This window comes from Haemorhous mexicanus, chromosome 14 (assembly GCF_027477595.1).
Source record: "Haemorhous mexicanus isolate bHaeMex1 chromosome 14, bHaeMex1.pri, whole genome shotgun sequence".
Taxonomy (NCBI): domain Eukaryota; kingdom Metazoa; phylum Chordata; class Aves; order Passeriformes; family Fringillidae; genus Haemorhous; species Haemorhous mexicanus.
Genome location: NC_082354.1, coordinates 10,517,222 through 10,537,896, shown reverse-complemented (window position 1 = coordinate 10,537,896; position 20,675 = coordinate 10,517,222).

Here is a 20,675-nt window from a genome sequence, read left to right as displayed (position 1 = left end):
TGCACTAAAAACACAAAGTAGACTCAGCACCTCCACGTACAGGGTCAGGAAGTCTCCCTGCCCTCACTGAGAGTGTCTGCTGGCAGCTGAAGAAACCCCAAAGAATTAAGTACTCACAGTACCAGATTTACTTAATTATGGATGCACATTAATAGACTACCCATACTTTGGCTAAAAAGTGAAGATTTAATTCTCTGAGTGGAGGAGAGGCAGAAAAATCTAATCCAAGTGCTTTTATTTATCAGTTTAATAGAACTGTGACTTTTGAAATAAAAAACATTTGTCATCAAAGTAGCTGCCGTGTTATCTTTGTGACAGACCATTTCAGACATACAATGGTAATATCTGTGTCCTCATTCCCTGAATTAGGATCATCAATTCCTTAGCTACTGCCTAGAGTTCTTTTGAGAGTAGAAGGTTTTATTTTCCCATTACAATTTTACACCATTTTTAGGGGCAGAAAGCACATGTTTTAAATCTGGGATGTTTGTCTCAGATTCCATTTCAAACTTTGTTTTAAAATGCTGACCAAGTGTCCCATGGTAAAGATCACACTTTAAGTCAAAATTAGACAGGGGACTCTGAGAAGAGGTCAGCGTTCTGAGGAATGAGTGAACATATCTGTTGAGATATTTGCAAATATATAAGTTGGAAAAAACCCTCATTTCTAGAATTAAAAATGCTTTGAGTTCTTTAAAAAAATAAACAGAAAATGAAAGAACTTGTGGTTGCAGCAAAGCAGTATGTTCTCTGTAGTTAGAGCAATAAAAAGGAAATGTATGTAATTTTAGTTTGCATAATCATTATAGCTGACCATTCAAGCATAAAAGTGGATTTTCTGCTGGAGCAACAGTTTTAGTTTCTGTTTCTCATCATAAAACTAATTAAAAGTAGAGACAGGTTGAACTGTTAAGAAAAAAATTTGGGTGTATTTGAATCCTGGCTCAGCCATTAAGGCAGTATATCACCAAATAGGATTCACTTTTCTTGAGTATAAGTTATGCCTCAGAAAAAGCTCCAAAATTTAGCTGAAATAATTTCACTGGCTCAGTATCACCAAAATTATCCCAAAATATATTTTTTCCCCCACTATGACTTTCTAAAAAATTTCTTTTTTTCTCTTACAGTTGATGAAAGGCAACATTCCAATGTTGATTTTCTGGGTTGATTCAATTACTGCAAAAGCCATAGAAAACGTCTGAGACAATTTTATGAAATGTGTACATACCTCCTCTTAAAAGCTTGCTCTGAAATTCAGCTGTGTCACAGCCCCATTTCAGCACACATAAAACTAATGGAAAAATTGCCCGATATAGAAACACAAGCTTGAACTCTGGGTAGCCAAAATGTTTTAAGATCTAATCCACCAAGCTTTCTACTTATTTACTCAGACATGTGGGTGTAACTTGAAGCATTTTCAGGAGGAAAAAAAAAATGGAAGAGACAGTAGGTGCAGCAGATAAGCCATATCAAAACTCAAGAGAGATTTTAACAGGAAGATAATGGATGGCTGTTAAGAACAGTTACCAAAGAGCTGATAGAATACAGACCTGGAGGCCAGAAGATGGGCTAATGGAGCAGAATTCTGCAATTCACATTTCTAGAACTTCATCTCTGAAAAGCAAAGCACGCAGTACACACAAACCCACACACATTTAGAATCCTTCAGGCTTCAGGGGCCAGCTGAATGTCCCCAGCACACACAGACACACAAGCAAGGGTGTAATTTGCATGTTTAGTACCTGGAGTGCAGGTGTTACCTCCTGGCACCTGCCCAGCTCCACTGCTGGGACAAGGCTGGGCAAACCTGAGCTCTGAGCCTCCAGCAGCCCTGCCTGTGTGCTCTGAACCTCCACCAGTCACAACTGCTTGAAAAGATCTTTTGAAGAGAGTTGCAACAATGTTTTCCTGAAAACCCATGCCATTATTTTCAGATTGTACACTGGGATCATGCAAACACTGAATCTGCACCTTATGGGAAGCAAATGATTTTAGTAAACCCTCTACCTCCTAAATGTTACAGTTGTCCTTTGGCAAACTCCTGTCCAATTTCTAATTAAAGAATGTGTCTCAAAAGCTGACATTCCGTTCTGCTTAAAAATACTGGGGTTTTTTTGTTGTTTGTTCTGTTTTTTTTTTTTTTTTTTTTTTTTTTTTTTAATTCCAGATTTGAAAACCATAGCCAATTATTTAGTCATAGTACTCTATGCAAATGTTCCAGAAGCTGGATGTTAATTTGACATTTGTAGTATATTATTTCTGGTGCTCAAGTCACACAGTCAGTCTGTAATAATCAGACAAATACTGTGTTATCTACTATAGGATTAAAAGTTCAAGTACATTTCTCCTAAATGGTTACGCTGAAGTAAAATAATTTAAATTCTGAAGAAATACCTATCATAATCGACATCTAAATCTTAATAATAACTAGTTTCATGACTAAAACTGCTTAAAAGGCAGGATTTAATTTTTAATAAACCTGTCTAGAGGTACTTTTGGTCGCATATTCAAAACTTACTGGCATTTTAATAGCTTTATTTGTCATTATTACAGGTTGTTTCTATACACTAACTACAAAGATAAATGCTTTTTCTCATAGATCATCAAAAAAAGTTACTTAGATTAAGACAACATAGCAACTACAATTGTAGAATCAAACAATAATTTTTTCCACTAAGTATATTGTTTGTTATGTGCAGGATCATCTAGAAACTTAGAGATGCACATTTTAATGAACAATTATCACATGCCAAGGAGTTTAAGAGAAGGATAAAGCACTGATTAGAACTGAGAAATAGAAACAAGTGTAGAAATAAAAAGCTAGAATTTTACAGCTCAGAAGAAGAAAAGAAAGATTCAGGAAATATGGCAAACTGCATATGACTGAGGAGAATCAAATTGATTACCCTAATTACTTTTATGCAAAATTATCTTTTCAGTACAGAGTATGCCCATTAATTTTTACTAATGAAATTAAGCTTTCTCAATTATCTGTATTTATACAACTGTTATGCTTGGTGCAGATCAATAATGGTCACACAGCAGTGAACATTATTAAAGTCCTTGAATATCTGGCCAGAGCTTTCCTGTAAATCTCCAGCACAGTCCAAGCAGACAGACAGTAAATGGAAATATAAACTGAAAGGGAAGAAAAGGAAACATTACTTTTTTGTAACATAACACTAACTGAGGATTGTTGTGTGACAGGATCTGCAGTGCTTTTAGAAGGCTAAATGGACAGACAACACTTTTAGCTAAGCAGAGTCAAACAACAGCAGCTCAGGCTTTAAACCTGCAGGAGGAACACCCTGGGCCAGGATGGGATCCTGCAGCAGGATTATTCTTCCACCTTGATCAGCACAGTGACATGCTTGAGCAGGAGGAGACAGATAGGACACATCCATGGTCTGAGTCACTACAGCTGAATTCTCTGCTCTATCTTAAAGCCAGAGCATCCAGAACATGAAAATTTTGGTGGGAATGGAAATTTGGAGTTTACTCTGAAGTTTTGCCGTTCAACTATATAGACCAAAATATATTAGGAAAAATATATCTGTGGTTTTATTTGTTCTATATCCATATTTTTCATACTCATTTCAGTCATTCCTTGAGGTACATGCACAACAAAGGTCTGTCCTATATCTCATTAAATAAACAGACATTTGTATCCAGTAATATTTTACATGGCAGATGAAATTGGAGGCCAGTTTAGAACCTCCAGGCACTTAGTCTGCCAGTTCAATACAAAAATAACTTTGTTAACTCAAGTTAGAAAATATCTAACATATTATTATATTCCTTCTAGCAGAAATTGAATTTATAGTTGTGGGAGAGTGAAAGCTGAGGCCTTGTGTGGACCAGCAAAGACCAGTGCTCACAGACATTACTGGAACTGATGATAGTCCATCACTAAAGTAGTGCTGCATGCCAGCTTGTAAGAGAAGCATCTCTATTACATCTAATTATTAAAATCAAGGGACTTTAAAACAAATGCATTACTAGCTAGAAATTGTATTTTTAACTCCTGTAGCACAGTCTCAATGAAAATGAAAATGCATATTTTAATTTAAGCTCTGATCTAATTTAGAAAGTGATTGCTTGATAAATTCTTCTGGTTGTCTAAGCCTATCACACTTGGTACAGAAATAGTATTAACAGAATCTTTGTAAACTTTTTTCTATTTTTAGCTTTTTCAGCTTTTAATATATAAATTAGGCTAAAAATCTTGCATACACCACATAGTTAATCCCCATTGCCCATAGCAGATATAGTCCATGAAACAACTGTCTGAAACAATTTCAAGGGTCTCACTAAAGGTGTGCTTACTCTGTTAAATATTTCCATGTCCCATTACCCATGGACACCATATGTCATGCTGCTTGTAATTCTTCTCACTGATCTTCCCTTCACCTTCCTTCCCCACTTCCACTTGGGCTGCAGCACCTAAACTAAAGGCTGATTTAATGTAAGGACTCAAAGGGATGTGTTCTACTGTCACTGCATGGACAGTTTTGAATGTCCTTTCAGGAGATTTCAGATTGCTTCTGTTTGGACAAGAAGCTTGAGTCTTGATTTGGGCACTGTAGGGTATAATTAGCACTATATTAGAGCCCTAATGTTAACACACTTTCTCTTTAATCCAAATTCCCTGCCTCATTCCAGCTGGCACATCAGCCAAAGGAACTCTCTTGTCATGTAGTTTTCAAGGTCGTATTGCAACCTCTTGGTTGTGCTGCCAAGATTTCTTACTACTTATTTCTATATTTAGCTTTTCCTTAGCTTAAAGTCTTTTGTATAAGATTCTTGATACAACTGTTAGCATTCAAGTGCCAAAATTTCCTGATCTATGTTGCTCAACTTTGGCTTCAGTCTAAATATCCCACTGCTCTCCTGGCTGTCAGTAAAGGGGTTTGCTTTACTTTTCAGCCTGAACAAAAAACAGCCATTGTTTTCAGCAGCTTCATTGACCTTTCATGACTCAACTCATACTAATATATATATATTTGTGTGTATATATATATATTTGTATATATATGTGTGTGTGTATATGCATTTGTACATATATATGCACACAGATGTATGGATATACACTCACACATATGTGTAATCTCTTTTACAGGAAAGGTATAAAATTTCCTATTGGTGGCCAAATCTTCACTGTGCTCAGGTTTTTGAGTACCTAACAATTAACTGCTGTGAAAGAGTTTCTGAGAAATTCTGAGTCTGCCTGGTTCCTCTGTGGTTTCCCAGCTTCAGAAGTGTCAGCCAGCCAGTGCAAAGAGACAGAATGTCTCCAGACAGCCTGTAAATGCCATCTCCAGAATAAGAACTTTGCCAAGTTAAAAAGAGATGACAGAATCCCATTAGGTTACTAATGACCATTTCTTTCCCCTGCTGAGGTGCAGGAGCTCCCTCTAAACCTCCTTGCCCAGCACAGCTTGGACTGAAGTGCTTCTAGCACAGCTGTCTTCACCTCCCAGGTACTGAAGGAATTAGTGTGGTTGTAACAATCATGTATAGTTTGCATCTTTTATGTGCCAAGTGCTAGTGAAAGATGGGAGACTGAAAGTTAGAGAAGTTAAATCAAGCAAGATTATTTCCTATCTATTCTTACCCTGACAAAAGTTGAAAAAAAATTTTCACAACTTTTAGATTTTTTTTCTGAATACTCCTGAGCAGGTATTTTACTCCCTATTGAAAGCAGGATCTGCTACTTGCCCCCTTTTTTTTTTTTTTTTTTGCAGTTTGGGGCTGTTCAGATGCCTTGTTTGTCTGGACTGGACCTTCATGTGTGGGCCAAGCAGAGCCTTGTCATTAGGTGTGGCAGCTCCAAGCCTCAGAGGATATTTCTAATGAAACACTGCACAGTGGAGCCACAATTCCAAAAGCACCTATCAACAGTTAGTGACATGAAATATGAATGTGTCTCTATGATGACATTTAATGACTGTCAAAGTTGTGATGTGACAATTGCTAAGTCTGGCTCCCTTCCTGTCCTTGCTCAGTAAAAAAGAAATATCTGTGTAAAAAAGGCTCATAAATGTGTGGATGACCAACAGATGCTGAGTGATAAGAGAGAAATAAGTATTATTTCACAGTAAAATATGCATTATGCTGGATATAGTGTTCTCCAAGAAGCTGTTAGTGCTCTAATTGAATGCTGAAAATGAAAAATAGACCCTCTAGTTCAGGTGAGAAAAAGAACTTTCCCCTTCCAGCTCATTGCAAATACCTCTCTCTACAAAGTAAAGCAGATCCCTCATGAGACAGATGCCCATTAGTATTGCAGGCAAGGCTAACTTATTTCAAAATGTACAAAAGACACAGCAGTTGATAAAATACTCTGTCTTCAAGGAACAAAGTTAAAAGCTTTTGTGCTTTAGCAAAGCATACAGATTTTAAGAAAACAAATGAGTTACAAAGCACCTCACTGGAAGTTGGAAGTTCAATCCCTCTCATTTCACAGATCTTTATTCTTAAAAATAATCCAGAAAAATTTATATACAGCCTGGGAGTGGCAGGAACAATTGTGCTTTTGGTTAAGTCATGGGAAGTTCCATATCTCTCCAGTGAGAACTGAATCAGCCCACACATAAATTAGGTGATAACTGAAGTCAAAGCACCACAGCCACTTTGGAGCCACCTCCTTAGCACCTACTTCTGAATGGAATAAAGTGAGTGGTTGGTCCAGCTTTGTTTTCCCCCTCCTTCCTCTCTTCCACATATTTGTGGACTGTCTTGCCTTCCCCTGAAGGTCTGGCCTGAGCTGTGTTTAAGTCAACAAGAACATTTCCACAGCCCTCAGATCCCCTTGGATGAGCCTGCAGAACTCCAGCTGCACATGATGGCAAACAGAGCAAAGCCTAAAATCATCTCTGCAAATCTGGGGGGCTCAGGAGGATCCAATGCAGAAAAAGAGGTTTTGGGATTCCAGCACCACAACTCCTTCCAGTGAAAACAGTTTGGAAATTAAATTAAAGCTGGCAAGCTCTGTGAAAAATGAGTAGCTAAAACTAGCCAATCTACTAAGTTTAAAGTGAAATAGGCACACTTCCACTCTTACTGCTCCTCCAGAGATCAAGCAATCTTCTCTTGAACTACTTACTGTTCAGTATTATAATTTACAATATGAGCTTCACCAACATTCCAAAATAAGGATTAAAAAAAATCCTTTCAGTGCCTTTTTAATGAAATAAATGTTTCCCAGAAACACTAAAAATCATGGAAACTAAGTTGCACTGAACTCTGTGTCTGCAATACCTACTGGAACAGAGAAAAATACCCTCTATACAACCCTCACTCACAATGAAATTTAACTTTATATTTAACATCCCTCTGCTTCCTCATTTGAAAATATTTTCATACCATTTTGTCAGTGCAATCTCTGCTGTTTTACAGAACCATTATCTACCACTAGCAATGAGATAAACCACTGCTTCTGAGTTGCAGTGCAATAATATTTTACATACAAAAGAGAAATACAGCTGAAAAAACAGGGCTACATTGAAATGTCTGCATCAGGTACAACATCCCAGCTGGAAACTGGATTTGATGGTGAGTACCAGAGATGGACTATTTCCTGTGGGTATCACAGTAAAATAGATCAGCAGTTGAAACAACACTTGCAGTAACAAATTATGTGAACTTCATTTATCTATTCAATGAAGAGGAAATCTACTTAAGCCACAGTGCCAAGATAGGCTATTTCTTTTGTCTGAAATGCATTTTTCACATTGCCATACTCCTAATGGAAAATGTGTTGTAAGCAACAATGTATTTGATCTCACAGCACACTTAATTCAGGCAGTGAAGATTTTAACCAAAGTTTCTGTTGGTTTAGGAGTGGAGAAGGTTTTCTCTTTTTTTTCTTCTTCAAACTCCATGGCCACTTTAAAAATGGTGTATTCAAGAGGTGTTAAAAATACCTACACACATCATAGTTGTCTGTCAGCAGCTCTGACCTGGTTTGGACTAGGATAGAGTTAATTTTCCTGCTGGCAGCTGGCACAGGGCAGTGTTTCAGATTCACTGTGATGCTGATGACACACTGGTGCTTTGGCTGCTGCTCTGTAGTGCTCACTCAGTCAAGGACTTTCCAGCCTCATGCTCTCAGGGAGTGGATACAGAGCAGAGAGGAGAGACCATGGCCAGCGGACCCAAAGTGCCCAAAGGATATTGCACAGCACAGGACTGCCCAGCTCCTGCACTGGGAGAGTTGGACAGGAGGGGCTGAGGATGGGAGAGGCATTGGTCAGTGGGTTGTGAGCAACAGTACTGGACATAAATTTCTTTCCTCGGATTTTATTTCTCTCTCTTTCACTTAAAAAAATTACTATAATTTTTACCATTATATTTTACTTCAGTTATTACACTTTGGATATCTTAACACAGGTTTTACCTTTTGCTGGTTCTCCTCCCTGGCCCACAGCAGGAGGGGTGTGTCAGCAGCTGAGCAGTGTTTAGTTGCTGGCTGGGGCTAAATGATGACAAGGCACATAAAGGAATATAAGATCCAGCTGCATTCCATGGAGCACATCTGGCAGCAGCAGTGGTGGCCAGTAGTAGCAGAGGGCTACTTTGTGCATCTCTTTGTTTGCACCCCCACATTTCAGCAGAGGTCAAGAATGCCATTTTCTGAATTCAGCTGGGAAGAAAACTGTTTCCAATTGGCTGTGACCATAACTGTGTGAAGCAAGCCCTCAGCATTTCTGTGCACAGCTTCTGCAGCAGCTGACTGCTGAGTAACAGGGTTCTGGGAAAGATCCAAACCACAACTGTCCACTGTCAGACCACACCAGAAGGAAGAGCTTAACAGGTGTCTTTACCTTACTGGGACCTCAAAGTTCTTGCTAAATGTTATTATGTATAGCAGTATTTCTCAAGTTAACAAGAAATAAGATGGCATTTAAAATTCTATCATCAAAGTTCTCGAGTTTTGATGTCAATATTGTTCCACCTGTAAACAACAGAGTTGAACTAGACTCTGACCACCTGCAACTGCAGGCATGTCCTCTCAAGTGACATAAAATACAGGATGCAAAAAGCTGTCTAATTGTGCTCTATACAAATCATTAGCAAATTGCATTAATGTAACATATTGAGCAGAATGAGCCATAATTCCCTAATTTGTAATCCCTGAATCATGTCAGGTCAGATGCATGTTGTGTGATGCTACAGACCATCAACAGTTATACTGCTTTCTTTTCATGCAAACACAAAGGCAGGTGAATAACATTTGCATTTTCTGAATTTAGCAGTCTATTTCCTACACATTCAAAATCAGAGTACAAGAGCTTGTGCAAGAGAAGTCTTTTTTGATGGGAAAGAACAAATGACAAATTGAGAGCTGATTTATCTATAGAGGGTAAAGCATTCTGAAATCTCCTGTGAGGAAAAGGTGTACTATATACTATATTTATTTCTCATATTTACTACCTACTTAACAGACTCTTAAAAGACACACAGCTATAAAAGGCCACTCTTCTGCTATGACAGCACTCTAGTTTACACTCACTGATGATTTTCCTAGAACAAGAAAACTTTCCTGCTGCTATTATAGTAAAAAAAATAATGGAAAATAGCACCATATTTTGGTGTTTAGGTCCATTGTTGTTATCAAGCAGTAGTCACAAATCTTTGTGGCCTTCGAAGTTCACTTACAGTTCACATTTCCCTTCTAATCATCAGGTTCAGGTGATCCAAGTATCAGACATAAATTTTCTAAGTGTGCACATTTCAGACATGCTGCCCAATTCACAGTAAAGTGCTTTATTTTCAGTGTGGATGGCTGTGGTTTTTGATTGCATGGAGTGCTATGATATCAGTTTTTGTGATTTGTGAAGGGCACAGACAATCAAACACAACTTTTACATCATTACCCTGCATAAAAGCATATGTTCACTCTAACATTCCAGAGCTGGAGGAAAGGCCAACAAAAAGAAAAAAAATGTTTGATTGTTTCCCCACCCCATTTATCCCACATTTATGTGGAATAGATAAAGGAGCTATAAAGGAGCTCCAGCAGTACAGCACATTTAACTCTTGCTGCTGAAATTCTAAAGCACAATAGGCAAATATTGGAACAGTCAGAAAAACGTGGTGCTCTTTTTCCAGTACAGCCTATATCCCAAACCAATGCAAAACACAGAGTGGAAAACAGTTAGGAATATCTATTAAGTTTATATGTAATTTTTTTGGTGTGTATTCTATTGCAGTAAAAAGCCTGGCTTCACTCAGGCAGAAAACCACTTCTATGTGAATCTTTCAACAAGTAACTCCAATAGGGTCTCTATAGTTTTGCAGTGGTAGGGGGGATTGTTATCTAACTGCCTGGAATTCTGCACACTTCCTAGTTAACTGTATTTAATAATATATGAATTGCATTTGGCTTTAGGCAACTGAGGAAAATGCATGGTTACTACGTAGGGATGGAATATATTTTCACCTCTGCCATACAGATGATCTTCTACTCTATTTTGTTGTGGTTATGGATCTTTTACTCAATGTTATGGTTACTATGGACAGTGGATATGATTTTTGACAAGCACATCTTGACACAGGATACACAGATTTTTATCAGGCTAAGAATATATACAGCCATTTTCTAATTCAATACAGTACTTTATCTTTTAGCCAAAACTATTTATTAGCTTGGGCAAGGGACTTCCTTAAATTATGTCCTCAGTCTATTATTCATTATTTGATACACAAGAGAGAATAGGTATTTTTTTCATAAACAAAGGCATACTAGCTTCTTGGTATCAAATATAGGTATTTGCAAAATACATTTTTTAAAATAAAAAGCTTGCCATCTATAACTTACCAAAAATCCTTCAATCAATTGATGAACATAATTTTCAAGAATTAAAGCTTGGAAAGACAACTAAGAAGCTAACTCAGATGGAGGCAGCTTAACAATGTAGATTAAAAATTGCTATGAAATATGCTGACCATATCATGTTCCTCCAGTGATAGAGGTTCACCCGACCAACAGACTGTGTGCCTTGAGAATTTGGTTTGGATATCTGAAGATAGCATAACCACGTTGCTAAGGTAACCAGTGTTGGGTTGTTTGGGTTTTTTCTTGGAAGAATAAACAGGCATGTAAAACCAGCATAAAATAGACAAGTAATATCTTGATGCCTGAGGGCTTTCCTGCTTTATATAGGGCACTTTGCAGAGATGCCTGATTTTCATCTTTCACAGCTGATTACTCATTTCCTCATTTAGAGACTCCATTAGAAACCGTTTGTGTAAAATGGAGAAATAACTAAAGATTCAGAAGAAAGAGCAAGCTGGCCTGTGCAGGCAGTGCTGCAGCCCTGCTTGGCTGCTGCATCCTCAAGTGAATCACTGAGCACTTTTGTCCAAGGCAGAGCAGAGGGAAGGTCAGTGCAAAGCCACTCATACATCAGGGAAGTCTAAATCATTGCACAAATAAAATAAGGTAGCACTGTAAATACCACAAAGGAACCTCCAAAAACCAAAGAAACCAAACCCAAAAGATCTGATTCCATTTAAAAAGTGAATTACACTGCACACTTTTCCCTTTTGTATTTATTTTCTCTTAACTGTATTTTATTTGCATGAATCGCCCAGAAAATTGTTCTACAAATTGCATTATAATGGGAAATCTCAGAGCATAGAAAAAAGTTAATTACTATCAGCACCCAAATCACTGTCCTAATATTTTGTCAATAAATGAACTAGAGAAGATATTAAACTGTGAACACCTTGCTTCATGTGCTTAAGACAGCTTGGGTCTGAGATCAGAGGACATTACACTGCAGCAGTGCTGGTGTCTCATTGTGAGGTTTTATTCAAAGGCAGAGGCTGAAGTATTAGAGGTTTCCATTTTACCTAAAAGCAGGTGCCCTTTTCCACTACAATCTTTTTTCCCTTTGCTTCATTCGCCCTGTCCAGAGCTTTCCTCCTCCCAGAGAAAGAAGCAATAAATAAGGATTCATGGAGACTTGAATAACCTACATATTTGAATCAGACATTTACAGGAACAAATTTAGCTTTGGCTCTAAGGTTTTTTATTCCCTATAAATCCACTAGTTGCACCTCTGGTAAATTACCATCTTTCCATCTACTTTGAGGCAATTCAGAGCTGTATTTTTGGGAAGTGAGGTCAAAGACAGAAACACAATTCCAACCTGTCCACATGCATCATCACTGCAAAAAAGAGGAGCTGCTTCTAGTTTAGTGAATAGTGCTCAGTGCTTTCCCAAGCTAATGAGCATCACTAGGTCATATTTCAGTGCATGATTTGCTGTTGAGCAGTCTCTTTTGGCCATGAGAGTCATCAGTAACATGGTAACAGGAGGTGACAGCGTGAAATGGGGGTGAAGGAGTGAGGCAGGATGGAAATGGCAGCATCTCATTGTGCTGGAGGAGAGGCAGAACAGAAGTTGTGTGAAGGGCTGACATGGACATGAAGAACAGATCACTGCATTGATGAGAAGAACTGGGGAATTAGATTGGGAGCTGCAAAGAGGAATGGAGATTAAGAGGAAAGGACAGGTGGAAAAGGATGGGCAGAACTCAGATGGAAGATTGGGAGTTTCAGGAGAAGGAACAAGGAGTTGATGGCAAAGGGGTGTGAGAGTCCCACGTGCACAAAAGAGAGAGCTGCTCCCTGAGATGCAGGAGGGGCTGGGACAAGAGACCTTGGGACTTGACTGTGCCAGCTCTAAAGCCATTCTAACTGTGACCTGGTTTGGCAGTGGACATCATGGACAAACCTCCAGGCCTCTCCCATCATCCTCTCATTCAAGCCAAATGAAATCTTTTTGCTGACATTCTTTTCAACTGCAGTGCATTGGGGCAAAACAGAATGACAGGGAACCACTGTGAAGGAAATTGAGGTTGCAGCCTGATCTAAGCCTCTTGTGCAATTGCATCATGCTAGTTTATGAGCTTTCCATACTCCGAGCCATAAAAAATCATCTGCAATCAAACCCAACCATTTGAAACATTAAAATAATGAAGTACAAATATACTTCTGAATACATAAGATGTTTAAGAAGAATCATTTGAAAATGATACATTGTTAGTCTACAAGTCTTGTCTACTACAGGAGCATGGTTGCTTACTCCTTTCACATGAAAAACAGGACCTAAATTAAACATAATTAACCCCAAAATGTTTGTAGATTAATTTGAGCACTGAAAATTTAAGTTCTTGCATTCTGAATAGAATACATTTATTTTCAGTGAACTTCACCTTCCTTTTCAACATCAGCTACTTGAGATCTGTCAGATATACATGAATAATACATGAAATTTTAAAATACAGCATTTGAAGCTGTTGCAGACATTTTGAAAAAATGCTGTAAAAACAGGTAGAAAAGAGGAAAATAAAAATATTTAATAACATGCTGAGCAACTGACCACCACATGACACTCACATAAAGAACTACAGGAATTCTATCATAATTCTGACAACCACAGTTATTATTTTTCATATTCAGTGATCAGGTATTCAATAGTTTTACTCAAGAAAACAAATGTGGAACAAAACATATCTATAACAGCTTATTGTATGTGGAAAGGGTCTTGCACATCACTGAATTTGCTCGACAAGCTCTCAAAAGCAGTGCCCAGTGCTCAAAGTACAATGTTACACAATGCTTTTGTTCTCAAATATTAAGAAGTTATTTCATATAAGTCCTTTGAATGCATTTTTCCTTGAAAATCATCTGTTTTTCATTTGATGTCTCCCAAATAATCCTTCCACTAAAGAGTTGGTTTAGCTCATTGATACTTTTGATGCCATCTGTGTAATTTATTGTTTTTGAAAGGGAAAACTTTTTTCAGAAGAATGAACCTAGTTAATTATATTGATAATGACAGATATTTTGTTAAACATTCAAACAACTTGAGCTTTCCTGTAAGCTTGGTGAGAAGTTTTTGTTGTTTTAGAAGCTATAATTAAAACTGAACCTTCATGGCCAAGTAGAAGCACCAGTGGAAGACCTTGTACAGATATACACCAACTTATTCATAAGCTGAAAATTAACTTCAGGCTTTTTGAGCTAACAGAATTGGTAATTAGCAAGACCAAAACAGAGTTCTGCAGATTTGCTTTCCTGTTTCTTCTCTATTATTTATTTTTTTTTGGCTACTACCTGGAATATTTACATTGCAACTGTCCTTGGTACTGACTTCCCTCTTAAACCTTAATAATCATTAGCAATTATTTATGATATCAAAGCATTATAGTCTCATGAAACAAAGTTCCTTTTGTAAAAACCATTTCAATGCTCTTCAACAGCTACAGAAAATAAAAACCACTCCAAATAGAACATTGTGGATTCTTTAAGAAACTTTGGAAGAGGAAAAAGTAAACCCTTTTTTTTTGGGCTGAGTAGGGTAGTTTGCTGCATATCATGCTTAAAATGCACAGCAGAGAAATACTTGTCCACGCATTATTTCTACTCTCCATTTGAATAGTGTCCTAAATTGAGTTGAAAATGCTAACTCTGAACATATCACATAGCTGTTTCTGAGTAATTACTACATTTTTCCCTCAGGGGTAAACTTTAAAATGTAAATTATGTGGCTACTTGCATGTTAAAAACCATACCCAAGTTCTACAAGATGTTATTCATGAATCTTTGCATCATGCTGGCCTGCTCCTCAAAGTACTCAAAGGACCCATCTGTAAACCAGGATGGGCTAAAACTTGTGGATTTGCTTAAAATTAATTTTTAAAAATCTTGTTACTCCAAGATAGATGTCTATGCTGGAGAATTTTCAGGGGCATTTCAAACCAGGTCTCCTGAGTGGGTGAACAGCTGCTGGTCAGCCAGGCTCCAGTCTGCCTTAGCCTTTGCATTTGGGCTTTGGCTAAAGAAGCTGCTGAAAAAAGATGAGTTTTGTACAAAATGAAGCAGGCTACCTTGGAACAGTCCCAGTTTTCCAGAACTGCTTGGCTTCAGTTACATGCATCTGATCACAGAAATTTAAAAGCAGTGAGATGACATTTCTTTAAGTGTTGAGGTTTGGGGGGAGGGTGGGGGGGTGGGGAGAGGAATAAAAGTTTTAAATGTCCCATCTATCAAAATAGAAGGAAGATTCTACATTTTGAATAACTTTGATGCAGATGGAAAGCAACAAAACAGCTCTATCTGAAGTTTGAGAAGAAGCTTCACATTACCATTACAGAGCTGACAAGAAGTGACAAATGCTTTCTTCATCCTATAAGCTTGTTTAAAAACCAGAAGGGGACAAAATGCAATGTGTCCATCACAGACATGCTGTTCAGCATTCAAGTGGTAACCCACAATCTCAAATACGAAATTTTAAAATGAAAAAAAACCTGGGTGTCCATTTCTATTAAATTGGGACAAGATGCAAACTCACTGTGATAGCCCTGTCATCCAGCCTTATCCCCAGCTCCCAAAACTTGCACAAAGAATGTTGCAATCAGCTTCTGGATGACACAAAATCTCTCAGGCCCTGTCAGGCATAATCCTTTGGTAAAACAGGCTTCTTTACCTGTGATACTATCACCTGTCATCAGAAGTGATGTGATGCCATATCAAGGACAACATATAACTTGATGCAGATATAGAATTTTAAAGAAAAAAAAAATCGATTTTGTATAAGTAATCTGATTTAGAGATTTCTGACAAGTGCTGTAATTATTTGAAGTACTTATGAGAAAATGACATAATCTGTCAATCTAATAAAGATATCTTCAAGGAGAGTAGTCCAAATAATTGTGATTAAACCTCTCCCTAGTTACTGTTTAGATTATGATACAGTAAGAGTGACAGCACAATGCAGTCTGTGACATTTAGAACTCTTGGAAATATTTCAAATGTCTTTGTAGTCATGTATATGGAGAAATAGTTTCTGTGTTGATTTTGACATTACAAAGGTTTTTAGCACTAATTTTTTCCCTGTGGTCCTGTCACTGAGAGTCTCAAGTCTAGCACAAGATGTCCCATGAGTCCAATATTAGTCAAAGTCCAGTGTATTTTCTAGAAGAGACATATAGCTCCTACCATTGTTTTATATCCATATGGGTCCTTTCATAGTGTCTTAAGATGACTGAAAAAATAGTATTGTCTAATGTGTTTTCCATCATTTTTCTACACAATTTCAGGCACATCACTACATTTAACCATTTATTCCATACATGCATAGATTTCTAAGTAGAGAGAAGACCCCTCTATGGTCATCCAGTTCATCCTCCTGCATAAAACAGAAAACCCATAATTCAGGCTGCTAGATTAAAAAATGTGTTACAAGCATAGCCTATCTTTAAAAAAACCCCAAAATCCCCAACAAAATCTGTTTTTTAGTTAATGACTTCAACAGTCAGCAACTCCATCATACTGCCACATAAGGATCATAGAATGCCAGAATGGTTTGGGTTGGAAGTGTCCTTAAAATTCACCCAGTTCCAAACTCCCTGCCAGTTTCAACTTTCTTTTGAAAATATGATGTCTGTTAATGACATATTTGATATCATACAATGTGATAAAGGATCTGTTTGACCTAATCACTTCCCACTTAAAGGCAAGCTTTAGAGCTCTCTCTCATAGTTAACTTTTCACACAGGGATAAATTACATTTTGCTTCACTATGTTGACACTCCAGTTATTTTCATAATTATATTTTTCAAGAGTACATTGTCACCTCTCCCCTCCCTCATTTAAATATGGCAAAACCTTTTATTCCTTGAGGCATGACTTCTCATTTTAATAAAGAAAAGAGCTGAATGTTCTATGCGACCAACTTGCCAAATGATCTAAATTCTCTACTGAATTAACACTTTCTTTGGACATACTATGTTTTTCATTCAGCCTCTTGGAAGACTTTGTCCTCTGACCAAGCCATTAACACCGTGTTTTTTATTAAAGTATTTTTTCCAGTTCCTCCAGACGCTACTATAAAACAAAAATGACATTTCCACAGGGCTATAATTTGTTCTGTATTTTGAACACTATATTCAGTCCATAGTCTCATTAAAGCTTTTTAATAGATAGAGTTGTAATACATATAACTCTATCTGTCTGCTCATGGGGAGTGCAAAAAATTGTGGCTGGAACCCTTTTGTTGGTTCTGTATGCAACTAGTGTATCAGTAAAAATAAGAGCTTTAAAAATGTATATATGGACTCCCATACATGTTCTACATGAAGAGTTTCTAGCAGACACTCTGATCCAAGCACAGCACTGTTTAACAGACCTCTAACACAGTCAGTTCTTCCTGAACAGAATCCTTGCTGGATCCTCACAGCACTGACAGAGTCATGAGCCTGTGAAAGAAGGATGACCACCAGAATGCCCCCTTGAACTTGGGAGGACAGGACACAGTAGATCATTATAACAACTATTAGAGAGGCAATGTCTTCTGGTATTTTAACAATGCTGATTAGTATTATAGCAAAAATAATGTGCTTGAACTTTGGAAAATGTCATTAAACTTGCATGGCACCTTCAGAATTTTTTCTCCCTACCTAAAACCTATTATATGAGAAGACTGATTTATCTATTGATTGGATTTTACACAGACATGACAATTCTTTGCAGAGAAGGATGAAAAATATTCATCCGCAGTGCTTTCAGGATCTAGCTAAAAACCCAACCAACCAAACAAAAAAAGCATTCTAATATCTCTTTACTTTCAAAATACTTGGAGGCTTATAGACCTGACATTTTTAATATATATATTGAGACCTTTATTTGGTAGATTGAAGGCTCATCTGTTAGTAACTTTCTATTACACTGACATTTAGAGAAAAAAACTGATCACCATATTCTATTTTACAAATACATCAAAACTTATATTCTTGAATATTTTCTCAATGAATTACATTTTCCCTTTAATCTTTTTTTTAATCATTCATCATTCAACTCACTGAGCTTCTCTATACTTTTTAGGATTTATCCTAAATTGCAGACATTGGAAATGAACACATTAAAGGGATCAGTATTGACACAGAGAGTTCAACCAAGAATAAGAACTTATTAGAAGCACAATCAGGAGCCTGTTCTTAAAGCCCACCATCATTAGAAACTCAAAGACATGAAGGAATAAAAAAAGCTCGTATTCCAGATACAGATAGGTTATAGCCAATGCTAGCAACATCCATCAGTAGTGAGCCATTTATGGTAATTCCTTCCATAGAAACCTCTAGTCAGTGACAGTAACTCCCGCTGAGACCCCATCACTGGAAAGGCTAAAATACTAAACTGGGTGAGTGGACATAATATTGTCTTTCTCCCACTTGCTGTTAATTCATCACCATCATTTCAAGAGCATCAGTTGAGATTATGGGTTATTAATACCTTATTAGCTGAGTTTAAATCACAGAGGAAGTAGTTCAGATGGGCACCTGAAGGTATGTCATCAGCAATGTGTCCAAGAGTGGGCCCACAAATGAGGAAACAACATGAAAAAAAGTAATTTGCAAATTTCTTTGAGAGCAACTGAATTTTTTTCAACTGGGGGAATGAGGAAGATGAGACTGTAAATGTTCGAGCATCCTGTAATTTTTTAGCTTCCTTACAAGGACTTTTGTTATTAAAAAATATTTTTATTTAAATATTTCTTTCTAATTAGTAGAGGTACTCCACTCATTTCTTCCTCCTGTACACTTTTTAAAGCAAAGTGTAAATCTGTTGAAGTTCCAGATAAAGTTTGCATCCCAGGAGTATTAGGGGATCAGCTGAAATTGTTTTGTTTGAAATGAAGTAAATTGTCAGGCCATGGCTTCTGGTTCACTATCCTGGTCAACTAAGTAATGTGCAATTGCCCTGTCCCCTTTTTTGTACACAGAACCAATCTAGCATGAAGAGCTTTGAAGTTAGCCACTTACAGTACCTGAAAAGGAATGCACTTAAACTCTGCTTATTTATTTAACAGTAAGGTGCTGGTGTGCAAGCAAAAGAAATTGAGGAATCAGTGAATAAAATTAGCTGGCAAGTAGATTTAGAAGATCAAATGCTCCCTTTTTGTCCACAGAAAATACATTCACAAACATAGGAGGAATGGAAATATCTCACTGGTCTAAACGGAATTGTCACCATTTTATTGTCATCTTTCAATCTTCCTTAAACTCTTTGGGAATCTGCAAATAACAGCAAACTAGATTCTGTTCATGACATTTTAGGGGAAGATTGATGTGTACTCTTCCCCTGTTCTAAATGCAGTGCTGGGATGCCACAAACCTTTGTGGGGCCATGATTTTCAAAAGTAGCATGGAAACTGTGCTGCAATCATTCAAAATTACACTGAGCTCTACAGTCCTCTATTACAGTAATTTTTCAATACTTGCCATCCCTACTTTTACAGCACAGTTGCACTCAGAAGATCATAACAGGCCTTGGATAATAGAAATAATACTGTTATTGTAATCCCTGTGACACAAGCTTGCCTGGCAGTAGCCAGAGTAGCCTCCCATTAACTTTCCATTATGCTTAGTGTCATCTTGCTATTGCTGTGCTATTACTCTCAACATGTCTCCCTGCAACAACAGCCTCTCTATTTGCAGTGAGGGATCTGCTAAACATCAGTGAACATCCTTGCAAACAGACAGGGGACTGTGCAGGGGACCAAATCCAGCACGAGTGAACAGGAAAACAGGCAAGACAAGAACCAAGGAATCTCCTGTGTAAAAGTGAATCCAACTGCCCCCCTGGATTCCTATCAGAGTGATGAAGTATCTGGTAAAATTAAAATATTTCCTCACATGCAGACACTGATTGAGATTTCTTTTTATATTCATCTCCTGGTAACTGATTAAGTAAATTTTATGTTTTCAACTACGACAGGGTATAATCTCTAATATTGACTCGGTTGAATGGCCTCATCAGTAGAGTGAATTAGTTCATCACTCCATGTGTCACTTCTACCTGCTATGACATAAAAAGGCCTTTTTTATGGTAATGATTTAATGAGGGAAGCTCAGAAGTGCAGCATATATTTTTGATATTCAAATTCACTTGTAACCCAAAATATTTTTTTTTTAAATAAGTGCTGATTGATTGGTAAGTTTTCTAAATAATGTTTATATTCCTTGTGTAACAACACAATGACAAATAGAAATGAAGGCTAAATCTAATTTTGAGAAAAATGCTTATTTTAACAATCTGTAAGGCACTTTGAACAGCCTGTGTGATTATGCTGGTTTTAAAAAGAAATTTTTAAAAAAGGATACTGAATAGGAATTCAAGAATTTAGCTTCTTAGGTATTTTCATTATCATAAACTAGCAGTTTTCATTAAAATCCAGATGGATTGGAAAATAATAGATACAGCTTCTTACTTCTTTTATTCACACTGGATATTCCTTTCATATAACTTATTGATATGAAATGGTTGCATTTTTGCAGGTAATGTTAAGAAAGATGAGAGTATATATATAAATTTATTTTGTAGCCTGAGAGGTCCATTCAAAAACATTTATCTAAGACTCATTCAGCTTCATTTTTATGCAATTTCTCTCCATGGTCACTGCAAGCTACTGGCACATTATTCAAGCAGATGCCAACCTGATGCAAACATTCATGGGTTCAACGGCTTAGGGAACAAGCACAATTTACACCAGCTGACAACAAGTCAACAGAAAGGGGCCTATATTTATATAAAAACAAACTGTTTAAGTAATTTCTTACAATTAAGGAGAATACAAGTTGAAAAGGTACACTTGCTGAAG